Source organism: Arachis ipaensis, chromosome B09 (assembly GCF_000816755.2).
Source record: "Arachis ipaensis cultivar K30076 chromosome B09, Araip1.1, whole genome shotgun sequence".
Lineage (NCBI taxonomy): Eukaryota > Viridiplantae > Streptophyta > Magnoliopsida > Fabales > Fabaceae > Arachis > Arachis ipaensis.
Window position 1 is genome coordinate 11626253 of NC_029793.2, and position 17073 is coordinate 11643325.

Below are 17073 nucleotides of genomic sequence, written 5' to 3' on the forward strand. Positions count from 1 at the left end.
ACTGGATGTTCAACACTTATTCCATTAGCCATACAATAAGCATCAAAAGCTTGGGAAGTAAATTCACCAGCATTATCAAGACGAATTGCTTTGATTGGATTTTCTGGAAATTGTGCTTTTAATCGAATAATTTGAGCCAATAATCTCGCAAACGCCAGGTTGCGAGAAGATAATAAGCACACATGTGACCATCTCGAAGATGCGTCTATTAGGACCATAAAATATCTAAAAGATCCACATGGTGGATGAATAGGTCCACATATATCACCTTGAATCCTTTCCAGGAATTCAGGAGACTCAAATCCAATCTTTACTAGTGATGGCCTTAAAATTAACTTTCCTTGAGAACATGCAGCACAACAAAATTCACTAGATTTAAGAATCTTCTGGTTCTTTAGTGAATGTCCATGAGAGTTTTCAATAATTCTCCTCATCATGGTTGTTCCCGGATGACCCAATCGGTCGTGCCAAGTTATGAATTCATTTGGGCTAATAAACTTCTGGTTTACAGTGGCATGTGATTCAATTGCACTAATCTTGGTATAATACAACCCAGATGAAAGTGAGGGTAATTTTTCTAATATAACTTTCTTATTTGAATCATGAGTTGTGATACATAAATACTCATGATTTCTCTCATTCATCGTCTCAACATGATATCCATTTCTGCAAATATCTTTGAAACTCAACAAGTTCCTCAGAGACTTGGTAGATAATAGTGCATTATTTATTATAAATTTTGTTCCTCCAGGAAATAAAATTATAGCTCTTCCAGAGCCTTCTATCACATTGCCTGAGCCAATAATAGTATTAACATATTCCTCTTTTGGCACAAGATGGGTAAAATATATATCACTTTTGAGAATAGTGTGCGAACTTGCACTATCCGCAAGGCATACATCTTCATTACATATCCTTGCCATTCTCTTCAAAAATAAATAATAATAAAATGAGTAGTATGCACAGATAAATTGAATACTTGATCAGAATTATTTTTCTAAGAAATACTGTACATAAAATAATGTCATATACTAAAATTTTATTTTAAAATTTGACACATTTAATAATTTCAAAATTCATAAACATTAATATTTCATTATTTATGTACATCACATTTGAAACTTAAATACATAGAAAATAAAACTTAACAATAAATTTTTTACATTATTTATTTACATAGATACTTCACAATTTCACATATTAAACTATTCCATCATTGATCAAATGGCCAATATTTCCTTCAGGGTCCTCAAAGAAATCAGATACATCATAATGAGTGGTGGAATTTTCTGCATCATTTGAAACGAAATTCGACTCTTTTCCCTTATCTTCCTTTTTCAAAGATGCCTGGTAAAGATCAACTAGGTGCTTTGGGGTACGACAGGTACGAGACCAATGGCCATTTCCACCACAACGAAAACACTTATCCTCTGTTGATTTACTCTGCCCGATATTTCTTTCTCTATCCCACTTCTGGTGAGATCCTCTCTTTTGAACATAATTCTTTTTCCTTCCATAATTTTTCTTGTTATTAAAAGCTTGCCATTTACCTCTTCTGAGGTAACGATTTGCCGCATTTACTTCAGGAAATGGGGCGGCGCCAGCTGGGCGCGCTTCATGATTTTTTAATAACAACTCATTGTTGCGTTCGTCAACAAGAAGGCAAGAAATTAACTCAGAATATTTCTTAAACCCTTTCTCTCGATACTGCTGCTGTAGGAGCACATTCGAGGCATGGAAGGTTGAGAAAGTTTTCTCCAACATATCATGATCAGTTTTTTTTTTCCCCACACAATTTCATTCGTGAGGTGATTCGAAACATTGCAGAATTATATTCTTTTATAGATTTAAAATCTTGTAAACGCAAATGCGTCCATTCATATCGGGCCTGAGGAAGTATCACCGTTTTCTGATGATTATACCTTTCTTCAAGGTCTTTCCAAAGATCTGCAGGATCTTTTAATGTAAGATATTCATTTTTCAATCCTTCGTCAAGATGACGACGGAGAAAAATCATGGCTTTGGCTTTATCCTTCTGGGATGCATTATTTTCAGCCTTAATGGTATCTCCAAGATCCATTGAATCAAGATGGATTTCAGCATCTAGTATCCATGATAAATAATTGTTTCCAGATATATCAAGAGCATTGAATTCAAGATGAGAGAGCTTCGACATAATGAAAATTTGTTACCTGAGTCTTCCTAAAAATTTGATCAGAGTCTCGTGCTGATAACGTGTTGTGAAATATAAGATATATATAATAGAGATGTATAAATAGAAGACTCTAGTATTAGAATAATTAGCTCAATAATAATTTATATATGTATAATAATATTATATGTTGTAATGTATATATATATACAAAGATAGAAAGAAGTATTAAAAATAAAGAGAGAGAATTGCATATGTTTATTGTTACTGTCTCAATATAATAAAGATAATTAATATTGCTATTAATATTATATGTAAAGAGTAATAGAAAAGAGAATTTAGAATACTAATAAAATAAAAAAAAAGAAAAAATTGTAGTAGAAATATAAAGAGAAGAGTATTTGATTGTAACATAAAGAGAGAAGTAATTTTATTATTACTTGCTTGTGTTGTATCACGTACTGAGGTTTAGCCTCTATTTATACAAGTAAAGTGGCCACCTTATTCCACTGTTATTAAATATAAAGGCTTTGGTAATAATGAACTTCAGTATGAAAAATGTTAGCCACCCATGGTCATTCATTGTTGTTCTTATCGTAACAGGGCTAAGTTTTTTGTGGGACATTATGATTAAATATTTTAAATTATTTTTATTTATTAAATTTTAATAATTAATAGGAACGGACACGAATACTGACGAAACAAGTTAGGATGTAAGAAGCGAGATGACTCTATACAAACTATTGGAGAGTGAAACATGGTCGGAACAAAAATCGGCCCTTATCTACCGCATTACCATGCCTATAACATGCATGCATCCGTGCGAATTATTGCCCTAATTCTCATTAAGCATTACGTGGATAAAAGAATCGTAAGTTACGAGAAAACTGAAAAAATAATCCTAATTGAATATACATGTGCTCTGATTATTTTTTATAAAGTAATGCTAGGGCACCAGCAACTTTTGTGATTTGTAGCCATCAAATAGTCATCAATGATGGTTTTAATGGTGTGAGATTGGTGTGAGATTTCATCCAATGGCTCATTTTTCTTTATTGGTTATATGCTGGTCAAAATTTAACAAAGTTGCTGGTCCCTTAGACTTTTTATTTTTTTTATTTCCATATAATGAAGCTCTAATAACTCAAAATCTTGATTTTTTGTGCTTAGGATAACATAGAAATATAAAGATGGATATGTGAATGAGGTGGGAAATGAGGATAAGGAGGCGTCTTTGTATGTTCTTAGTTGCGCCTAAGCCCTAAAGCAAGGGACGGAAAATTAGCATGCGCGCATGCCCTAAATTGCTCTGTATTCTTTTTAGATGGCAAGTTGTGACTTTCTATTTATAGAATTTATGATAATAATTTAAAAATGGCTGATTCACCAACATAAAAGAAAAAAAATTGATTACAATAATAAATAATTTTTAAAAAATTCCTAGAATATGATGTTTGAAAAATCTATCACTTGTAGATTGTAGTTGAAAAGAAATCGATATGCTCTACAAGAAAATTATCCATTTAGCAATACTTTTTTTATTCATAGAATAGGTTATTTATTGTGTTTTCTTTTAAAGTAAAATAAAAAACACAGTTATAACAACACTTAAAAAGTGTTTTCTTAAATTATAAAAATATCACTTATAAAACATAGTCTTATCTTAATACTAATAGATACACTTTTTTCACAGAAAATAACTTTTTTCAAGAGTCATCTAATATTTGTGTTTTGGGTGCATTTTACAAACGTCTTCTACTATCAAACGCGTCTAAACCTAGTGAAAAAATTATTTTTGTTTTCACGAATACATGTACCCGCGCACAGAAGGATTGTCTTTCACTTTCACACATCATTACTCACCATCGTCACCTTCGTCTCACTCTGTATCCTCTTTGAATCTCTGCATCTAGAATGGAGATGCCCCAGGGGTTTTGGTGCGTATGAATTTTTTAGGGGTTTTGATTCTTTTGATTTTGTTTGTTTTGAGCTTTTAGGGTTTTGATTTTGATTGTTTTCTATTGTTTTGAATTTTTGGTGTATCTGATTTTTGCTCGGCCATCGCAGTTCGTCACTTCCTTCATCCATTCCTTGCAGTATCAGTTGCGTCGTCTTCCCCATTCTCCGTTGGTGTCGTGTCATCTTCTCTCTTTTCCGCCGAAAGTGTCGCGTCGTCTAATCTCTTCTCCGTTGTGAGCATCGCAACTTGTCATCATTTTTTCTGGACTTGTTCTTCTTCTCCACCGATGTAATAGTTTCATGCTTTGGCTCCCTTCATCTCTGGTAAGCTTTCATTTTTTCTCTTCCCCTATATTTTGCCTGATTATATGTTGAATGAGTGAAACATTATTTATAATATGGTGATTTATTTATTGACTGTACTCTCGTATGAATCACTTTGAGAAAATTGATTTCTAATGTTTTCACTACAATATTTTTTATCTATTGCAATATATACTGTAAGTAACACTTAAAAAGTGTTGTTTAAAATGATAAAAAACAATGCTTAATATTTGTTGCAATGAAATATTGCTATTGCAACACTTTTTTAACTAACACTACATAAGTGTTCCCTTTGATTAGATAGAGAACACATGAAAGGCGATGCTTCAGCAAAATACATATGCAACGCTTACTATGTACATAAATTACACTTTTCTAAAATTGCTTTAAAATTTTTAATAAGCTTCTCATTATAAGTGTTGTCTAAAATATATAAATGTATTTTTTTCTTTTAAATTTCAATTTTTCCTCTAAATACATCAATAGAAAACTAAATGATTCAAACACAGAAACTTTCATTCATTCATCATCTTCATATTCCTAACAAAACGTTGAAACAAAATGCTACTGGTAACCCTAACCCCTAAATTGATGAAATTCGCGGTTCCTTTTCTACTCGCGGAGAAGCATTCCCTCTCTCTTTGCGTTCCTCCCTACTCGCCTTGTTATGCTCTCTTCGTGTTACCTCGTGTTCCTCTCTTTCTCTGTTCTTTGCACGGTGTCGGTTACTTCTCTCTGCATTTTGCCGAAAAATTGCATAGTACAAGATCTGGTTTCGTTCTGCGTTTGATCTGCTGCCAAACTTGTTTCATTTCATTAGGTGTGCACTTCAATTCTTCCCTTTCCTACTCTAATTGCTCAATTGTGTGTATGTGTGATTTTTTCAAGAAAAAGGAAATTGTGTGTGTCTATTTGCTGTTTTTCTGAGCTATTTGCTGTTTCAAGCTTCTCTAGGTTTTGCTTGCCGTTCATATCTGATCTCTTCCAATTTGCCAGTGTTCTTCTGCTAGGGTTCATCACCGCTGATCATTGTTCAGGTACTAATGATACTGCCTCTGTTTTTCTTTTCTATTTTTGTGTTTTGAATCCTAATTTTTTAGATTAGCAATTATTCTGGAAAATTTTAGTTATGAAAAGTTCTTCTCCTTTTAATCTTCTTCGCCAGTTTTTGCTTCATCGGCACCTTCGCTTCACTCTTGCGCCACCTCAGCATCGAGCGTGGTGCACTGCCGCCACACCGGCTACAAACCCGTACCACCTGTGGAAGGAGAAGGAAGAGGAGATTTTGAAGGACATTGAGCCTGTGGTTACACTAACCAAAGATATTCTTCACTCTCGAAGGTAACTAAGTAACTAACTAAGCTTGTTATTCAGCTTTGCGCTCTTTCTGTTTGTTATATTGTCTCAGTCATTGGTTACTCTTTTTTCTATCTTTTGTTTTTCTCCAAGTACAAATAAGTAGTTTTGTTGTGATTAAGTTCCTTTAGAGTGTGTTGCAAGCTGCATTTTAGAGGGTAAAATGCATCATTTGGGTGCTGTGTTATATCACTTTAATATTATAAAATATATAATTAACTTCCTGATAAGTAAAGTAACAAGTCTTCTAAAGGAACTGTACAAATTTGTGTTCTCCCGTTTCAAACACTAATCAGACTTATAAATGGTTAAATAAGCTGAACCTTTCTAAATTTAAATGACGATATGATACACAACTCAACTCAACTCAACTCAAATGCTTGCACTAACTATGAAAAACAGAGACGTCTTCAGCACCGTCGGCTGTGTTTCCGTCTTCGTGTCTGTGTCTTACTTCAATACATTGCTCATTATTGTTAGTTGGAGAGATGAGAGTGATTAGATAGCTTGCTATTATACTGATAATGTGAAAGAAAGTAAAGGGAGGAGGAACAGATTCAGATGGGTGTGTGTCTGGCCAATCTAATACTAAACTATTAAGAGAGGGTTGTCAGGTAGTGGAAATCCAACGTGTCTTGAAGGAGAGATCTTAAAGAGTTGGGTTGATTATGGTACCTTTTATAAGAGTTGTATCATCTGTGGTCTCTCTTTCTTCATTTCTTCTGCATCATTATTAGGTTATATCAAAGGTAATATTAGCTTCAATGTCTTTAATACTTTCTGACAACTTCTCCTCTTATTCTCTTTAACCATTAATAATTTGTTGTATTGTCTCCCTTATTTCAATTAATTTTTCCTTCCTTTTGTACCTATTTTTCAAATTTCTTATTGATTTTCAAATTTTGAATTTCACCGCCATACATCATATGCATTACTCTTACTTATTTATAACTCCTTGCTTTCATTGTATTTTGGCCTTTACTCATCCCCTCCTTTATTTTTCCAAGTCAGGAATGTAAATGTTAATGTCCTTCAACTGCAGCAGCAGAATGCTGAGTCCGTGTGGGCGGTGCTAGGGCTTGCAGATGAGCCTGCGGTGCAGCCTTGCTCTGAGGTGAAGAAGAATGGGGTTTCGCCTAGGACTGCAGCGACGCTCATTCCGGGTCCGGCTGTTGTTACGTTGGGGTGGAGAGGAAGCCAGGTTGTCCTCTGAAGGCTGTGCCCACTGCTGATGTTGTTGCTGCTGTTGTGGCGGCAGCTGAAGCTTCAAGTGGTGACTCCTATTATGTTCATTCTGATTTCTGATCTTGCCGCTGTTGTGAATGCATTGCTGTTGGCGCCCGTAGTTGTGCTTGCCAATCAACAGTCATTATAACCAGGTCATTCATTTGAGTTATGAAATTTTATATCTATCTGAGTTGATTTTGTTTTCCCTTTTTTATTTTTATTTGTTTGTTATTCCGACAAACGGATCTAAAGAAATCATTTAAGTGCCTCCATATAGCTGAGAAAATATTCTCTCTCTCTCTCTGAGTAAAATGTGCTACTATCATCTCTCTCCTCTGCAAATTTTTTTTCAAGAATCAATTATTGGAAAATGCAATGTGATTTCCACATCAATAGACCAGAAAATCCTGAACCATCTGAAACAGAGTTGAAGAGAGCTGATTTGTTTTTCAATTATGCATATGCGTTAGTTGCTAGCCGTGCAAAACTTGATGACTTTACAATTGAAGGTTAGTTATTTGCATCTGATATTTGTTAATTTTGGTAAGATAGAAGTTTCAGTTGTGATGTTTGTATTCATGAGCAGAGCACCATTCTTTATTCATATGTTGATTTTTTTAATGCACTAATTAATGATTATGTCCACATGTACGATATATAGTAATATTACTTAAGAATGATAAGAATTTCTTTCTTTTCTTTCCCTTTATTTTTACATTTTATGACTGATTCATTGGGCACTGTGTTTGTATAGTGCAAGTAGGCACAAGCAGTGCTGGATGCGGCTGAAGCTGCCACTACAACTGTGAGATTTCTGGACATACATCATAAGTATATCTCCCAGGCTTCTTAGTTAATTTGATCATCATTCTCTTGGAATTTAATTTTTTTTTTTTCATTTATCTTTTACTTAGGTTTAAGTCTGAGATTGAAGAATGTTCAAAAAAGGTCTGTTCATATGGGCGTGTGTTTGGTCTCTTTAGTTTTATTTAATATTAATAGATAGTATAAATGTGTATTGTGTTGTGGATTTTTAGACCTTTTAATTTTTTTTTCTTCTTCAGACTTTGCTATTGGGATATTTGGAGCAGCATATGAGTTTTACTTCTTCATTCTTTTATTTACTTTTTCATTTTAATTTTTTTAAAATTATTTTCATATATGTTTGGCAAATTTGCCTCTTTAATTTAGAAAATTTATATGTTTGGCAAAAATCATGCATTTAAAGAATGTTTTTCAATTTTTTTTGGAAATCTCTATGAAGCATTAAAATAGTTTTTTCTTCTACTATCTTATTGATAAGAAATTATTATTTGGTCAGATTTTTGTCTCTTACCATGTGTGATTTTCTTCATTATGTAATATCTATTTTAATTAGAATTTTATTATTAGTTATTTTGTCTCTTTTATAATTTTTTCCTATTGTGCACAAATTTATTTATTAATTAAAATAATTAACATATATGAACAAAAAATTTTATTATAAATTTTAATTTTTTTGTATTTTTATTACGAAAGTAATTTTTTTTATCAAAAAGGCAACCTTTTTATTAGTTGCATATTTTGAATATTAGACAACACTTGTATGGTTGCATATCTAAAAGAAAAAGCAACACTTGTATAGGTTGCATATCCAAAAGAAAAGGTAACATTTGTATAGGTTGTATATTCAAAAGAAAAGGCAATGCTTTAAAAGGTTACATATTCAAAACTAATAGGCAACACTTTAAAGTATTGCAAATTCAAACTTATAAGCAACACATAAAAGGGTTGAATTTTATTGCAAATAGGCAACATTTTTAGTAGTGGTCAAAATATGAGAAAAGACAACATTGCAAAAGTGTTGTCTCAAACACACTTTTGAAGTGTTGTTGTTTTCTAACCAAAGGCAACACTTACCAAGTGTTGCTCTCAAAAGCGTTGCTTTTGAAACAAAAAAGTGTTGCCTTGATCTAAGGCAACGGCTGCATATGCAACGCCGTCCAAAAACGTTGCCTTAGGTCCAAAAATGTTGCCATAGATCAAAAGCAACCTTTTGTTAGTCTTTAGGCAACACTTTTTAAATGTTGCCTCAACCTGAAAATGTTGTAGTGTTTGTTTTGTTACTTATTGTTTGATAAGAACATCTTTGGATCAAAGATGTGAAAAGCAATGCAGGTTATATTTTGTTTCTAATGTCTTCTTTTGTTTCTTGTGTTTATGTTTTCATTTTAGTATTTTTTATGAGCTTTGATTTATTTTTAGTGCCAATAGAGTTATATTTTCAAGTTTTAAAATCTTAGTCACGGTAAAAATTGACATCAGGAAAGATTAAGAAGTACAATGGATGGAGACAATATTTTCTTCCTTATTCTTCAAGTCCAAAACAAAAGTTTAGACACGCAAATTAGGTATTGAAGATAGGGGGATGTTCCCATAAAGACGCAGAAAACGTATTTTTTTAAAGATATTTTTTAATAATTAAAATTTAACACATATAATTATTTAAATTATGTTATTTTTATTAAAATTAGGTAAGACAAATTAATTTGACCGAAAAATAGTGAATCAAATTTTGAATCTGTCTAAATAATTAATATTATTTTTTATAAAAAATTACTACAACACCTACCCATTTTGAAAATCCTAAATTCTAGCCATTTTCTTCTCTATTGTTATAGGGTTAGAATTTAAAGTTTTTAATATATATATATATAATAGGGATATTTTAGTTGTCACTACAACAAATTCGGGCTGAGGCAACCCTTTAAAAATGTTGCCTATAATAAGGAAAAGTGTTGCCTTTGATAAAAGGCAACACTTTTTGTCAAAAAGCAACGCTTTTAGGGGGGTTGGCTATACGGCCGTTACCTTTGGTCTAAGGCAACGTTTTTGTGTATTAAAGGGAACTCTTTTTAAGGCAACCTTCAATAAACGTTGCCTTTTCTGCAAATAAAGCAACTCCACAAAAGGGTTGCCTTAGAGCACCCAAACACAACGCTTGAGATGAGACGTTATGGCAACACTTTTTACGAGTTGTATTTTCTAATACATAAAGCAACACTTGTCCTGAGTTTTTTAAGTTGCCTTTTCATATACCTAAAGCAACACTTGTGCAAGTTTTTTCTAGTTGTTTTTTCATATACCTAAAGCAACCCTTGGCCAAATTTTTTTAGGTTGCCTTTTTCATATACCTAAAGCAACATTTGTCCAGGTTTTTTTAAATTGCCTTTTTTATAGACCTAATGCAACACTTATGTAAGTGTATTTGCAGTTATCTTTTTTTAATACCTAAAGCAACACCTTATTGAGTTTCTCTTATGTTCTCTTTTTTAATATCTAAAACAATATATTTTTTACCTTTATTTATATGACATTTGAAGGATATATAACACCCACATTTGAATAAGCTAATAATATATATTGCATATATATAGAAAGGTCTACCAAGTGCCAATTAACATACTTGCCAAATTACTAAGTCAAATAAATAATAAACATAAGTAAGCAAAATACATGTTTTTCTGATGATGAACTTAAACCAAAAAGAAACTAAGTTTTTGACTTGAAACCAAAAAGACTTGGTGCTTCACCATTGCGCCAAGAATTGCCTTTATGTCTTCAGAAAACTTCATCCAACAATAAGAAAGCTGCAGTCAAATTTAAATGAAAAAAATTATAGTAAAAACATTAGCTATACAATAACATGTATACTCAAGTGTTACAACAATTTAGCACACATATACCTAATCATGATTTGGTATATGAGTCGATGGAGGAGAATGTCGAGGAACTAAATTTGGATCTTGTGCACTATTTGCAGACGATTGCTTAGATCGCAAGAGAGAAAGCGCTTCATCAACATTCATACCAGGAGAAGTTTGTTGCAGCATAAGTTTCACAATATCTTCTAATCCTTGCAGTCGTTGCTTATGGTCATCTAATTCAGTTTTTAAAGCTGTTACCTTCTCTTCACTTTGTTTTTTTATTTCATCTATTTCTTTATTTTTCTTAAGAGAAGCTTTTGTAACAGTTCTTCCAAAACATCGAACTCTTCCTGGATTTTCTTTACCAAAAACTTTTTGAAATGCATTAGTAGGAGAAGTATCCATCAACCAAAATAATAGTAGGTCATTAGCACTTTTCAGTTTTTGTCATAGAAAAAGCAATTACATGAATCAGAATTAGTGGAGCAATTGGTAAAGAGCGATAGAAAAAGCAATTACACGAATAAATGCATAAAGTCATGAAGATATATGTAAATCAAATTAGTGGATTTGGAATTGGATAACATTATAAAAAGTATATTATCTATACAAAACACATACACACACAACACCAAGACATTAGATTAGACTTGTAATGCACTTATGGTTCTGTTTAGTTTTTGCATAGGAAGGCATGTTTGTCCTATTTGCTGGTGCATGTACTCTGTCACTATCATCAAGTGGTCACAAATCTTTGGAAAGATTCATGTGTGTTCATATTTATTGCTATAATAATAATAGTAAACCAACACAACTATAGTACAACCATTTGCATTAAAGGACAAACAATTCAACTTAAATCATTATTCTATAAAGTTAATGTCTGTTACTCACCATTCATCAACAGTTACTGATCCATTTCTCACATACTGGGCAAAACAAAACCAATTCAAACCTAAAACCAACTAAATACATGTCTGATGTTATCAGTTACCATTATGCGCTGTCATTCATCTGAGTTTTCATATCAAGAATAATTAGAACTTAACTAGCATGCATCTTAATTGCTTCCAATTAATATAGTCTCTATATAAACATCAAAATAAACAAACCCTGCATAGCTACAAATTAAAAAAGAATAACTTCTAAGAATAATTATCATCAATAGTCCACAACAAAGAATTAAATTAGAACTCGAATTTCACTCTAATAATTAATAACTGATATTTTTTTGTGACATGTAATTAAAAAGAAACAAGAATTAACAACATATAAAGATAGCAATAATCAAATGAAATTAGTAGTGATCATCAGATAACACCAATAATAATATTTTGCCTACAAAACCCTTTGAATCCATGGGAACCAAGCTTCTACAATTTTCTATCTATTAATTAAAATAACCATTCTTCTGCATCATATCTATCATCAAATACAGCTTCTCCTAATTTGCAAGTACAAAGATCTAATTCATATCAGTTTTTTTTTCCAATGGGCACCACTACAGAGACACTAGTTGGAATAGATTGAAGGATTGAATTAAATGGAAGAGAAAATTAAATAGGTAAAACAAAGAGCACAAGAAGAAAACTAATTACTTGGTGAGCTACGACGGCAGAAGCGTTGATCGGAGAGAGTGAAGTTGCGAAGAGGAGGAGGTGAGACAGAGGAAGAAGAGGAAGAACGAGAAGGGTTTCTCGAAGGTGACCGCGTACTTGGGGCCGAGACAGGGGAGGAGAAGCCGTGGAGCAGCGTCCGTGGAGATGATGACCACGAAGGAGAGCATCGCGCCAACGCCTTTGAAAGGGAACACCGCCCCGTCGCCGACAGCACCGCGAACGAGACCAGAAGTTGAACGCCGGGACCTCCTGCTGCCGGTTGTGTCCCCTTTTATGTTGATTAGGAAAGTTAGTGCTTATGGTGGGTGCTGGGCATAGTGATGAACTTACTGAAGCACTCACTAGAAATGATTTAAGGAAAACCAAAGGTCTTTCTTTTTTTTTTTTCTAAGTTATTTGATTGGAAAGTAAATATTGGGGGAATAGGATGAAAAGTTTCCCTCTAAAATTTTTAGCTATGAATAATTTTAGGCAACTTTTTATAAATGTTATTTATTCAATTTTTTTTCATAACTTTTATAAAATGTTGTATTTTTATTTAAAAATGTTGTCTTAAATATTTTATATTGTAACATTTTTTGAGTGTTGTTTTAGATATCAAAGACAATAATTTTTGTGGGTGGCCAAAAATTTAGTTATCTTAGCCTTATTCAAAAGTAACACGTCAAAAATGTTGTCTTTGCCTATCTAAAGCAACTATTGTTAAATGTTGCTTCGAATAAGGGTTACCTTAGGCCAAAAATGTTGTAGTGTGTGTTTTATAATAGAGATATTGTAGTAATTTTTTATAAAAAATATTAATTTATACCAGTTTAAAATTTAATTTATTAATTTTTTTGCTAAACTGATTTGTCCGATCTAATTTTAATAAAAATAATATAATTTAATTGATTACATGTGTTAAATTTTAATTTTTTAAAAAACATCTTTAAAAAAAGACGTTTTTGACATCTTTATCTAAATGACTCCCTTAAAGATATATCTCACCTTGCGGGATTTGTTTATGGTGATTATCAATCACTTTAATTCTATATATACTCACATGACTTATAATTCCGAAAATCAATCCAATAGAGATTGCACTGGAATGGGATATCAATGTCCTTTGCCTCGATAGATCATAATTATTAGTTTAACAACAAAATACAAAAATTACTACATTCTAAATGTGGTGTTTATTTATATAAATAAAATTACTAATTAAAGACTAGTCTAGTAAAGCATCATGTTCTTTGGTTATGGAATGTGAAAAATACAATAATAATGATTGTATCGAGCTCTATTTTTGTTAAGAATGCGACATCACATTTTTGTAATCTAAATTTAAATATTACACTTATACACTATAAGAAAAAAAGTCTGAGCTACACTTTTTCCTTACTACGCTTCAAAAGCGTTGCTAAAAGAGGTCAATGGCCACACTTTTATGAGGAGACGGTAGATTAAAGATTTGACCGCGCTTTTTCATACCACGCTTCAAAAGCGTGTACAAAATGGTCAATGACTATGTTTTTATGAGGGTGGCAATTGATTAGAAATTTGATCATATTTTTTGTGCCATGCTTCGAAAGCGTGGCCATAGAGAGCAACAGACATGCTTATAAAGCGTGCCAATAGAGTAGCCATACGTTGACAATTGTAAAGTGTGCCAATATATAGGGTATGTTTAATATACTGAGCAAAAACACTTCACTATTAACACCTACACTTAACGTTTTTCATCATTCTTCATCGCGCCTCCAACCTTAACCCCAGAACTTCATCGCGCTTCCAACCCCTGCTTCGGTGCTCCCTACATCGGCTCTCCCTCCATTGGCGCTCCCTCTATCGGCGCTCCCTTCGTCTCAAAGCCTCCGTCATGCCCACTCTCTCACAATCCCTCAAACGTTGCTCCTTCCTCCATCGTTGAAACCCATAACGCTCTGTTTTTCCTCCTGCATCGCCGGTCTCTATCTTCTCCTGCGTGTGGCTATGCTGCAACTCCCTAACTAAACTTCTACCTCTACTTCAAGTGAGTTGGTATTCTCCCTCTACTCCGCATATCTATAGTCTGCCTTTACTCCGCGTCCTTGACTCACACTTAGGTGATTTCTGTTCAGGGATTTTTTTTTCTCCATCGGATCAGGACTAATCTGATTATAGGAACATGACTAATTTTTGGATATCTTTTGGTGAGCTATCTGTGCTTTCAAATTTGATAAATGGTTGTTTGTCTTTTTTTTATGACGAACTACATTTTTGTCATTATCTATATTACTGGTGTCCATATTCTAACTACTTTTTTGTTGTTATTTTTTTGTGTGCAGATCTTGAACATTGATTGGTTTCAGAAACGACTCAATGAAAACGACGAGGTCTCTTTTTAGTTTTGAATAACAAAGAAGGATGACAAGCTGGCGATGGAAATGGCGATGGAGAACTAAGATAGTACTCCAATAGCACCAAATAGAGAAGGATTTTTTATCTGGTTCTGTGTAGTTTTGGGTGGAAGGTTGGGCGTTCTGAATTTAGGAATTTTATTATTCTGTTTTTTCATGAGGGTTCACTGTTTTCTTTTTTATTATTGCAATTTGCTTATGATTTTGTATCCTTCTTTGTTAGGGTTTATTGATTTTGCAATTTTCTCATTATGATTCTACATCTTGCATTTCAGGCATAAAAACAAACAAAAGAAAATTCTGTTATGCTAGTTTATGATGTTTACCATTTTCTTAGCAAAACTATATTATGGTTCATTTTCTTTGTTTTATCTAAGATTATGTTGGAGATTGGGATTTGAAGAAATTTCAAATTGTTTTCTAAATTTATGATATCAATTAGAAAAATATAAAAATCATTTACGAATCTTCTCTTGTTTAATCATAGTATTGCTTCCTTCTTCTATTGGAGGTTCTAATTACACAATCAGTGTATGAGTTTCAAATCCTGGGAGTTTTTTTCGTAATTGATTCAGCACAATTCACTGTCTACTCTGCAATGAATTGATGTTTAAGGTAAGGTTCAGATTCATCTAGCCTAACAAGCAACTGCTCCTGTTATGTTAGATTCCTAGTCCAAGCTCCCTCATCTGTACAAGTGAGCTAGAACCTTGTTTAGACTATCCAAATCTGCTAATATTTCAAGTGCCATTGTTTGAGTTATCATCATTGATGCTTTTTTGCTAGAATATCTTGTCAACATGTTTAGCTCATGTGCCATTTACCAAACCTCTTTTAGCTGCTTCCTGGTTCTTTTCAAGTGGCCAGTGATTCAAATTTTACCTTTTCTAGTTTATTGCTTTTGTTGCAAGAGTTCTTTGCCTAAGTCTGTCCATGGTCTTATCATGTGTTGAGTTTTTGGAGTATCTTTAATAAAAATCAGCCAAGAAAACTCAGATCCATATCACCTCTATTTCTCTCATGGACGACTTATAATTTGAATCTCATTCTACTTATAATCCAAAATCTTTTATAATTGATTCAGGTGCCTCCAATCATGTAGCCAATAATCGAATTAGATGTACCCTTTCTACAATAATTAATTCAGGTGCCTCTAGACTAGAGTCACACAATTTCCTCTAGGCCAACATATTATTCTGCATTTTGCATTTCGATGTATATTACTTCATTTTGGTTTTGTTGGTGGTTATATCATTGGATGTGTTCTAATTCTTGTGGACTATAATGGTTTTAACTTTGGAAAAATTTGGTGAAATTTTGCAATTAAGGGCATTCAAAATATCTATAGAAGGTTATGTTCTGCTTCAGTTTGCACCCACAGTTGCTTCGCGCCAGTATGACTGGACTAGAAAGCAAGTAAGTTCGCCTATTCTGTAATTTGAGGATAATGACATGCTAAGTCTGTTTTACAATATCTATCACTTCGAAATTCGGCACATTCATAACTCAATGTACCGTTCTTTCTTTAGAAACTAAAATAGATTATTTTATTGACTTAGTGAGTTGCTCTTGTAGTTTTCAATGTCTGGTCATGTTTGCTTGATTGTAGGTATTCTCATTATCAATGGGTGAAATGGGAACTGTGATTCTTGGCGCAAGGGAGTCTTGTGAATTCTTCCATGATCGTATAAAGGGCAAAAGGTACTTCTATGCTATACTTTTCTGAATTCTAATCATTATAAAATGTGAATTTGTAATTAGATTAACATATTATATATGTCACTAATTACTGTTTGATTTGTCTTGTAATAAAAATTGCATACTATATTTATAGGTTTGGTAATAAAAAAAGATTGAAAATTTATATTGTGCAATGATGAAGGTAAAGTAAAAAAAAAATTGAAGGCGGAGCCTCTTTCAGATGGTTTTGGCCACTTGTTCAACCTCAGTAACCCTCTTTTCTTTTGTGAACCTTTGTTGTATACTTTAATTTTCTCGCCATGCTGATTCAGTCCATTACATATATTGCGGTTTGCAAAGAGCTGATATCATAGATCAATGGAATATTTTGATGGTGACCAGTCTTTAGTGTAGTTATCTAAAGAATATCTTATATGACCATGTTTATGTTGATGCACATAATATAAAATTATAATGAAGTGATATGCAGTTATGTTTTCTTTGATTCCGACTTTGTGAGATTTTCATGAGCTCAGATTGCTAGGACTATTGAATAGTCTGAGCACCAGAAACCTATTTGTGACTATTGAATTTCTATCCAATTTCACATTGATGTAGTATCTCTTCAGATTTTGGTGAAGAAAGTGGCGGGAGTGATCGGACTATCTAAATACCAAGACAATCTCGGGAAG

The 17073-nt window shown here is 32.8% G+C and overlaps 3 long non-coding RNA genes across 20 annotated transcripts; 2 read left to right on the forward strand and 1 right to left on the reverse strand.

Annotated features, from left to right (window-relative positions):
- Positions 3845–8165, forward strand: LOC107619204. Of its 15 annotated transcripts, none has more exons than XR_001615562.2 (7): positions 3847–4089; positions 4220–4435; positions 5381–5472; positions 5601–5776; positions 6803–7527; positions 7773–7849; positions 7933–8165. It is a non-coding gene; the product is annotated as an uncharacterized LOC107619204 (long non-coding RNA). The 15 variants fall into 15 exon arrangements; XR_001615564.2 differs by having other exon boundaries at positions 3848–4089; positions 7773–7823; XR_002353627.1 differs by having other exon boundaries at positions 3849–4089; positions 6803–7170.
- Positions 10398–12724, reverse strand: LOC107616711. Of its 2 annotated transcripts, XR_001614612.2 has the most exons (3): positions 12303–12663; positions 10744–11075; positions 10398–10647 (listed from the first exon to the last, which is right to left on the reverse strand). It is a non-coding gene; the product is annotated as an uncharacterized LOC107616711 (long non-coding RNA). The 2 variants fall into 2 exon arrangements; XR_001614611.2 differs by having other exon boundaries at positions 10744–12724.
- Positions 13315–17073, forward strand: LOC107616728. Of its 3 annotated transcripts, XR_002354169.1 has the most exons (6): positions 13315–14334; positions 14423–14494; positions 14630–15316; positions 16030–16117; positions 16311–16402; positions 17011–17073. It is a non-coding gene; the product is annotated as an uncharacterized LOC107616728 (long non-coding RNA). The 3 variants fall into 3 exon arrangements; XR_001614618.2 differs by having other exon boundaries at positions 14630–16117; positions 17000–17073; XR_001614617.2 differs by having other exon boundaries at positions 14630–16117.